The sequence below is a fragment of the Polypterus senegalus genome, unplaced genomic scaffold (assembly GCF_016835505.1).
Source record: "Polypterus senegalus isolate Bchr_013 unplaced genomic scaffold, ASM1683550v1 scaffold_4469, whole genome shotgun sequence".
In the NCBI taxonomy this organism is placed as follows: domain Eukaryota; kingdom Metazoa; phylum Chordata; class Cladistia; order Polypteriformes; family Polypteridae; genus Polypterus; species Polypterus senegalus.
In genome coordinates, this window is record NW_024385744.1 from 39,297 (window position 1) to 49,776 (window position 10,480).

The 10,480-nt window shown below is 35.4% G+C and overlaps 1 long non-coding RNA gene across 1 annotated transcript in view; it reads right to left on the reverse strand.

The window, feature by feature from the left end:
* The window catches only part of LOC120522456, a 40,571-nt gene extending 37,484 nt beyond the window's left edge, over positions 1 to 3,087 (reverse strand). Inside the window, exon 1 of the long non-coding RNA XR_005632388.1 lies at positions 3,003 to 3,087. This is a non-coding gene — a long non-coding RNA (uncharacterized LOC120522456). The remainder of the gene's footprint in view (positions 1 to 3,002) is intronic.
* Between the last annotated feature and the right edge of the window lie 7,393 nt (positions 3,088 to 10,480).

A 10,480-nucleotide genomic window follows, 5' to 3' on the forward strand; every position in this document is an offset into this window, starting at 1 on the left:
TAATGAGGATCTTTATAATCTGGGAAAAACGTGGAGCAGATTCACTACTTTTCCATATTAAGAAGAGCCAATTGAGGTGGCCTAAACATCTGTTAAAAATTTCACACTTCATGCCATAGACTGGTATCATACTGCACAACTTTTACTACTATTTTCAGCTTTAAGTTGCATCAAAAAATAAACACACGCACAGCAAGATGCAAACAGTGTAGATGGAACAGTGTAATGTTCCAAAGAGCTCACACAAACAAATCAGTTTGATTTTCTTATAGCGAGGTGATAAGTCATAGGTATGTGTGTACAAAGGAAACATAGGAAATATTCCAAAATATAAACTGAGAAAAAAGTGCTAATTCCAGAAATGAAGTGCACAGACAAGGACTCAAACAAAGGATTCTGAATCTTATTTAAAAATAAGGATTAACCAAAACCATCATAATCTAAACATCATAATATAAAAGCCACATCAAAAACACTGATTCAGGACAGTTTCATGTACATTATCTGATTTACTAAAACCCTTCCTAGCAACTTCTGTAAAATGACAGTTCTAATTACCGGTATTTCAATCAAGCAGTCACTTTGTCAATTTGCTGACACTGTTATAAGATTAATTTTTACATTTAGGAAACATTAACTGACTAATAGGGGTCCTATAGTAAGACCAGCACCAACTGCTGTAATTATGTCATACATCAGTGACCTCACAATTGCAAACTGAATCTCAGTTTTTCCCCAACTTTTTGAACATCTGCCTTTCTCCCTCATTTGGTGAACAGTCCTGTCTTCAACTCCAGAAGTCGATCACATGTGGCTTATTTTCATGTACGTTGATGCAGCATACCTTTAAAAACACTTTCAAGTGTATTCTTATGCATGAATAGATACTTGTGTTGCATGATAATGAGTAGCACATATTGCATAATAATGAGTATCACTCACAGGGTAATGTAACCAAATTTTTCTTCTCAAGCCAAACTGTACTTGAGCTAAGTTGTAAAGAATGTGTGGCCAATATGGAAGGTCTGAGATAACCAAACAAAATTTTGTTTTTCAAATAAACACTTCAAATAAGCATACTTTATCAACAATAAAGACTGGACACAGGCAGAGGCATTTACTCTGTCTAAAAAAATCAATTACAGTCATAGAATAAATAAGTGAAACAGAACTATAAACAGTATTCAGTGTTAACCCTAAATACCCATATTATAACTCCCTCAATCAAATTGACTTTTCAGTTTTTCCAAATGAGATTCTTAATGTTCATTCTCACAACCAACTGACTGGCCACATCATCTGACTCTCAAAGAAAGAATAAATTGTGTATTTTTATTTCTTCACTTACACTATAACTGCAAACTGCATAAAAATGTCTTGAAAAACAGCAGGATTTTTCCAGTTTAAGGTGAACTATACGCTGAATTATTATGTAGCTTGATACCCGTTAGTTCTTTTAATAAATATTTGTAGTTGGTTTTCTCCTGTTTTGATGGCTAAAATAATATAACTTCAACATTCAGGCTCCATGAGAAATGTGACGCTGTGATGGCCAGAAACAACAACAACAAAACCTCCAATATTTTAAAGTACATTTGGCAGTATCCCTACTGAAATATTGGTATTCTGAAAGGATCTTTAAAATCAACTATTGGGCAATTAAACTGCACACCTCCATGTTGATAATAATCGCCACAATAGACGAAGCTCACAAATGAAAAACTGCTTAATACGACTTAAAATGTGTTTTTTTTTTTAAAATGGTATTATTATCCAGCTGTTTTTTTAAACCAAATTTTGAAATACGTCTAATCTAGGTCTCCAAGGTGTCTTTCCGTACGTTAAACAATATTGACAATGTAATAAACTAATGCCAATGTAACGTTGTATACTGCAGGATACGTATAATGTTTTCAAAACAAGCTGCTTTATGAAGTAAATTGTCCTTAATACTACTGGTGTTACATTTACCTTAACGTTATTTCTGTGTCAGAACTCATGTTTGATAATCAGTAAAAACACAAACATACTTTTTATTGCTGATACATATGTCTCACGTTATAAGATCCAGGGTATGATTTTTTTTTTCTACAGCAAAATGTGAATTTACTTTTATCGCTATTAAAAAAAGATTGCAAAACTTGTGAAATGAAACAAAAATTGTGCAAAACTTCACATATAACATAAAGGTCTATTTTAAATGTATTATTCGGTAGATCACCTGCCGAAATGATAAACGTCATACAAAAATAAGTTATGGCAACCGCAACGTGAAATTAAAGCGTCTAAGTTGTATTAAAAAAAGCAAGTATTTTTACGTGTACTGAGCTGATTTGACAACGAATTAACGTATTACTTGTCTAACTATGATCAGGTTTGAAAAGGAAATGTGCTGATCTGAGGAAAACCTGTTTCCTGCTGCCTCGACTCTAATGAAGTACAATGAAATCTTGTGAACTTTTCATACTTTCCATCCCTAAATTCAGTGGCACATGCGACAATTACACTCTTAGACCAACTTTTCTTTACTATCAAAAAACGTCATTAACGATTAAATAAATAATGTACGTAATGTATATTTAAATACATTTAAAGCACTTGATTAACTTAAAAGATACCATATGAAAACTTTGGCTATAGTATGGTTAGCAAACAGGTGTGTCCCACATTTATCATAATCGTTTACAACTTTTGTCAGGAAAAAAACACTGAAACTTATATTGCGCGTTAAGTTCACCGATACCACACCCACAGCGGCCTCTCGCGCGAGCTCACAAATCGAAACCAGAGCCGAAACAATCCAGGTAAGTGTAACCGAGTTCAGATAACGTCCGCTTCCATAAATTTACTACTGTATGTTTAAAACTGAACCCAACAATCGTCAATAGTTACTTTCACACTTAAATGCCCAGTTGAAAAAGATCTAAAGGAAGTACGCATTATGAAGAACCGAAGACCTAAGCCTCAAGCAACAGTAACAAAATATCCAGCTTTCTTCCTACCTGTTTAGTAGCTGAACGGTCTCGCTTTTCCTGATATTCTACAAAACATGGCGTTGACGGCCAGTACCATGTGATCGCTCCACCTCAAAAGTGACGTCACTGCGGAAAATACAGGTATCACTGCTCACCTGTGTGTAGTTTTTACAGCGCACCTAGGAGAGATAACATTAAATCTTTGTTTATGAAGTATGCCATTGAGGTTTGAAAACTGTCGATTTTCCATCTAATGCTTAAAAAGTAAATTTTTAAAAATGACAAAAATCAAAACAAAATTCAGCCACTTGAAACTGATCTTACATAAACGTGGGCACATTTTAGACTTTATTGATTTAAAGTCTTTTAAAAGATTAAAAACAAAATGACAGACATTAATTCTAATTTGAACTAGTAGTCATTAATATTATAAACCAAACATTTAACAGTGATTGTCACCCAAATGATGTGTTTAACCTGCTAAATTATTCATTATAATCATAAAATGTAAATGGGGATTTTGTGGTGTCAACACTGAATTTACTGTACAATAATGCACTATATTATATTTCCAACTGTGACGCAAATGAGGAATATGTTTTATCTGACTGTAAACCACTAGAATTAGATGCATTTTTCAAAAAAAATGTAAGGGCTATAGTATCAATCACGATGACATCTGTGGTGTTATGGGGCACCCATATATACCTATACAAAATGTATACATTTTACATTTTATTTCCTAAAACAAAACTTAATTCAAGTCAAAGTAATACATTAAATGCATTTAACAATTATGTTTCTAACCAGACAACATATAAAACACAAGGTTTTATGTCTGTTTAAAAAATATTTTATAATTGAAGATTTAATACCTGCTTTCCTGTGTGTCTGTGCGTTAATATATATAAATTACAGGATGTGAACATGTGAGTTTGTTCCTTAGAAATATATTTTTGCATTGGTAGCAAATGCTTTTCTATCTTTGCTCATAAGGTTGCCTTTACACATGTCTCCCACTTCCACCAGTATCTGTCAGAGTGACAGACATAGATAGAGAGGCTTTGCACCTTGTTCCTAGTAGTGCAGGAGAAAATTCAGCACTTCTCTTCCTAACATTTTCCATCTTGGTTGCCCTGGTTGCCCTGTTTTGCAATAACTCTTGTCTGAGGTCATAACACAAGGAAAGATTATTCCATATGATGTTGCACTCTAACGTGCCTCTGACATATCAAGTGACACAAACATGTCCCGATTGATCTATTGTCCTCCACTGACCGATTAGTCAGCATATACTGGGATATTCCATGCAAACCTGATTTGTGCATCAAATGCTATTCATATTTTAGATCCATAACTTTTGGGTTTACTTTTTTATATAGTAACTGAAGGGGCTTCTGCTATTGAAAGTGACTAGCCATCATCAATTACTTTGACCTTAGATACTAGATTGTACATGACTGGCAGGTACTCCACTTATTGCATTTCTTAATGCAGTTCTTCTTTTTATCAAACTATTGAAAAAACATGAAAACTTTTAGGTGACATGGCTGACCAGATTCAGCATCCCATAAGATGGTAATATAAGTATCTGCAGACCCAACAAGAATCAACAACCCTACATTGAAAGCCTGTTTCATCTGTCTCCTTCCAACTCTTGTCAAATATCGTTAGGTTCTTTTCCACCAAGTCAGTGGCATAAATATTATGTTTCTGAAAGACAAATAAATTCTAGTGCTACTGCATGTGGGTGATTGTGTGTTGTGGAGATGGTAGGATGCTCCTGCAATGCAGGCCAAGGAACGTCAAACTGCTATACTGATGTGAGTTTGCTAAAGGTAAAGCAGTTTTATTCTAATTTTAATTTTGCAATATTTTATCCAGATAGTAATTTGCATCAGATCGTTAGAATCCTTCCAGTGATCGTCATCTGCCAAAACAAAGTAACAGCTTTAAATATTTCATATATTGTGATCCATGCAGACATATAGTATATTGGTGATAAACTAAACTGAAACAGCAACACATCCAATTTCGAATTGCACATCTTTTGTTTCAAAGAACAACTCTCAATAACACAGAACAAACATGCAAACTACACACATTGCATGATTTGAGCATAATACACTGAAGGCATGTACAGATGTAGCAGTGCCAACTCTGGTTTTTACTGGACAAAGCAAAGCTGTTAAGCAATTAAACCAGCATTTCTCTACATATTTTTTTATGCTTCTTTAAAACTAGGACATCATAACCAAGGCACTTTTAAGGGCAGGGGTGATCGTGCATTGGCCTTTATTAAGCAACATGGAAGGGACACACATCTGGCTTCTTAAGTATTTTTCTTTTTTCAGATGTTGTGCTTTTAACCTGAGATGACAGGCCTTTGAAAGCTTAAGCCACAAGTGAAGAACAAAAGATGCACAGCAATTACATTCTAAGTTTAATATCTTGCACACAAAGCATTCCTAATTCAACCCATCCTTTCTTTATTTCAGATCATTGTGGCAATCTCTAAAAGAGGAAATAGTGCTAGATCTTTTGTAGTTAATTTCTGGCAGCACCATCTACTTTTGATCAGGAAAGGCTTACAAAGATAGTGCTTATAAAAATTATTTAAAAATCAAGGTGCCAGTTTTCCTGCTGCATTAGAATATTGCAACATGATCTCTCTTTTTTTGGAGCTAGTTTATTTTGAGTCAGATATTTATCTCTGCCCAAGTAGGTATACATGCACAAATTCTTCTCAATTTGACTTTTTCAAGCTGGTCCTGGGCTTTTATGTGTTTTGTGTTTTTTATGTTTTGTCTCCATGTAACTGCTAACACCTTGGCAATCTATCATCACTTATTACCCATTTCAGTATGTAATGAGTGATAAAAATGCACATGCTCACTCTCATCAGGACTTGTGCACAGTAACTAAAATAATATATATCAAATATGAAAAAGAATGAGTGGAAGAATAACATTTTTGCAACATGTACAAAAATCAGCTAAAACAATCATATTTTTCTATTTTTTTAAAACAAGCAGTTCTTAAGCATGTTGACTTCAAAAGTGGCTAAAGATAGGAGTAAAACTGGATTAATCATTAAGTCTCTAATGAAAATGACATTGCTGTCATTTATACTTTTGTGAATGCTTAGTCAATCTTCAAGCATAATGGTCTTGCCAAGGTAATGGAGAGAATAAAAAAAAAAATTCTGCTGATTTCACTGAATTATTTTTCTTGTGCCAAATGTCAAGTATCTAAGTACTGCCTACAGTTGTACAGTATATAAAAATAAATTTAAGGGTGAATACCGGAATAATTTCACATACACAGATGATATTGCATACCAGTAACAGCGCACTGCACGATAACATGCAGTGAATACACTTGACTTGAGCATTCATAGTTTTCATACTCTTTCTCTGTACATTTAACATTCGTTTGCTCAGAAGTTAGTGCACTTGCTGCTTCCTGAGCAGCTCTTCTTTTCTCCACCCTAGTGGCCCACTGCTTCTCTTCTTTTCATGTTAAAACTGATTAAGTCAGTGTTTGTGTTGCAATTGCTTAGTACGTTTTCTTTAACTTTTCACTTAAGCTGGCGCTTAAACCTTCAACCTGCCTCAAGAATAATTTAAGATATGAAGAGGTAGGGGAAGTGACTGCCAAGTTGGTAGGGATGAGAACGGCGCCCATATGCATGCACCGTACGGCCTTGATTCTACAATAAAATAAAATAAAAATAAAAGAGGAATAATCTTGGAGATCAATCATCACCCAGAAAGCGAATAGTAGACGTCATTTAGTATATGTGTACCAAATTTCAGGTCAATAGGTCAAACGATTTGCGAGCAACAGGTGATTAAAAAATCCTGGACAGACAAACAAACAGCCACGGTAGCATATTATATATAAAGATATGAGAAACAGACTTCACTATTGGCAACAAGTCAGGGCCAAAATTCTAGAACACAAGTCTGAGCTCTTAACAAGGGAGGAATGCCAGAGCTTCAAACAGGCAAGTATGCTTGAGTCAAAGACAACAATCAAAATTTTTTTTTGGTGCTGGTTCTGCACAGACAAAGAGGAAGAGTGGGCACCCACCAAATAGTAAAGAGTCAACTACCTGCACTGACAAAACAGGACCCACCCACCTTAAAAGGAGTGGATGGATATACAGACAGATGAGACATTTTGAATTTCATGGTTCTGAGCAAAGTCCTGCAAAACCAGTTTTCCATTTTCTCTAGTGTTGATGAGATTCAGAGTGCTTTTAGATTATGCTTTTGGAGTAAAAACACATCTGTTTAGAAAAGGTAATTAACTAATTTTATTGAGAACATAATTATAGAAGATGGCTGTTATAAACCACTAAGGGGCAGTATAGTGGCAGTCATATATGAAAAAAAGTCTAAAATGCTGGTTTATTATTACCAGATTTTGCCCTTGTTTAACTTCATTTTAAAGATCTCCTGGCTTGTTCTTTGTTTATATTGTTATTTTTATTAATTTTTAATTTTATTTATTTATTTTATTTCTTGTACTTACCCTTTTTTTGCATTTTGAATGCTACACCTCTTGTACCAGGAAAGTTTTTCATACTGAAAAAGAAGAGCTGCTTTTGCATTTCATCTGAGTTTCATCTGGAAAGAAAGATAAAAGATACTCCTTTAACAAAAACAGTACATAAGTCACATCCACCTTCACATATCTGTAATGTTCGCCTGTGGACATTTTTATGGGTACAATATACTTAATAAATATCTATAAAGATACAGATTTGGTTAAAACTATTTAATGTACTGTACATGAAACCCAAGTAAAAAGTCAGTAAAGTCTGAATGTGGTTGTGATATTACAGAAGAATCATATTCTAGTGAAGACTAAAAATCAAATGTCTTTATAGCAGCATTTAAACTTTTTCAAGAAACATATGAAAAATACATATAAACAATACTGTACAATAAACATAATAATGATCAATATACAGGGTGACACAGAAAAACGGGAACTTTTGAAAAACCCAATAAAAATAGAAGAAATCCAACAAAAAAATTTTATTGACAGCAATTGAACCACTACAACTTGCCTTTAAGAGACAGTAATCCAAATTATCTTTTCTGAAAATTACGTCCTGTAGATGGCGTTTCCTGTGCATATGCATTCTTCCAATCTGCTGTTGAGGTTCCCCATTGATCGCTGCAACATCTCAGCTGAGATACCACGAATTTCGTCTTGAATTCTTTGTTTCAATTCATTCAGTGTCCTTGGCTGAGTCGTAGACCCGACTCTTAAGATAGCCCCACAAGAAAAAATCAAAAACGGACAAATCTGGTGATCTTGAGGTCCTGGGAATGTCACCAAATCTTGAGATGACACGGTTACCGAACAATTCTCACACAGCTGCAATTGATTGCCTTGCAATTGATTACTAAATTACTAAATGGTGAGCTTGTTTACAGCTCAAGGTCCCTGTTCCGCAGTGCTGCCAACTGTACATGGCTGCCACTACGCATTTCAAAAGTTCCCATTTTTCTGTGTCACCCTGTATATGCAATTCCCCTTAAAAATGTATAACTCCATGTCTCAAAAGTAGACATAAACCAGTCTACTAATTATTTTCTGAGTAGAACATCATTGTTTGAACCACCTGTTCCATGTGCTATATTTTGCATATAAACAGTCATGTCTGTAATACTGTGAGAAGCATCTGGAATGTATGTACAACACTGGGAACCAATAACATCACATGTTCCCTCTTAAGAGAACAGTATCATGGCTGGATCTGGAAAGGGCCAGGGTTGGGCAATGCCCACCCAAATTTATACTCTGCCTACCCATTTGAAAATGCCAATCACATTTATTTCTTCAGCTTGTCACAATTTCCTAATTTTTACTGATTGAATAGCTGAAGTAACAGTGCTGACTTGACCCTCCAATATCATTTTGCAGAACATTTGTGGGCCTGTTATTTGGAGGAGAATGTTTGCGCATTTTTAATAAAGCTTTTTTTGTTAAAATTTCTGTAGTTGTTGATGTAGTTCATATTAGTGTTGGGTTGAGAAAGAATATTTACTTTAAGTTTTAACTGTTATTGATAGCTTGCTAGCTCACTTATACACTATTGAACAATTTAGTAATTAAATATTTGCATTTGCAGTGGTTTTTGGTTCCCAAATCAAAGCTTGTTACCAGCAGTTCGGGCACTGCTGCTGTTAGCTGTTAAATCCAGGCTTCGGGGCCAACAACTTCATATCAAGCGGGCCGTTCAAGCAGTAATGTTACAGCTTCCTTACCCATTTCACACCAACATAATGCAGGTAACGGTGTAGTTCTCATGGCTGAAAATTATCTAAGTGATCTGAATAATAGCAAACCATCCCAATCAATACTAAAAGTCTTTCCTAAATTAATGTTTAGACAGATGTCTTGTGTTTTTAATCCAAGCTGGTACCAATCAGGCGGTGGCGAGTGGGTAGCGCTGCTGCCTCACAGTTAGGAGACGCAGGTTTGCTCCCCGGGTCCCCCCTGTGTGGAGTTTGCATGTTCTCCCCGTGTCTGCGTGGGTTTCCTCCCACACTCCAAAGACATGCAGGTTAGGTGCACTGACTATTCTAAATTGTCCCTAGTGTGTGCTTAGTGTGTGTGTGTGCCCTGTGGTGGGCTGGCACCCTGCCTGGGGTTTGCTTCCTGCCTTGCGACCCTGTAGGTAGGATATAGCGGGTTGGATAATGGATGGTTGGATGGATGGTACCAATCATGGCTGTGGTTGAAATACTCAATCAAACTAAATGCATACTTTTGTTTTTCCTGTTGGAACTTGTGTGCTGGCACAACTGTTTTAAATGTGGTGTTCATCAAGACAGGATACACTAATTGGAAAGTCAGACTGGAAAAGGAAAGGGATTCCAAAAGCACATATCTAGTCAATGCCATTTAAATGCAGCAAAGAAATGGGCAGAAATGAACTACAGAGTGAAACTATGTCATGTTTACTGGGAGAAAAAAAGGTTTAAAAAAATTGACACAACGTTAAAAGCATAAGGGAAGTATGCAGTTTCTCTGTTTGAATGAGTTTTCTTTTCATGGGAGCACTGAATCCACCCAGTCTGGCACAAGTTATGATGATGACATCTCTGCCAGTCTTTTCATTAATTTTCCAAACTTGCTGAAATTGCAGAAAGTATTCCACAAAACACAAAGTATACATCTAAAAACATAAAAAATGAGATTACCAATACTCTTGGCAGTTTCATTTTGCATGAAGTGAAAAAGAAGTATGAAAAGGCAGACATTCTAGGATTCTGTATCGAAAGTGATGGGACTCAAGATAAATGTAACACAGAATCTATCAATAGTGATACAGTTTGTGTACAATTCTTTTCCAGAGGAACCTTTAATTGGTTTGCTGGACTTGACACAGCTAGATGATGAATGTATAACCACAGAAATAATCAGACACCTGTCCATTGAGGGTTACAGCCTTGGTAATATAATCTACCGATGTTGTGATG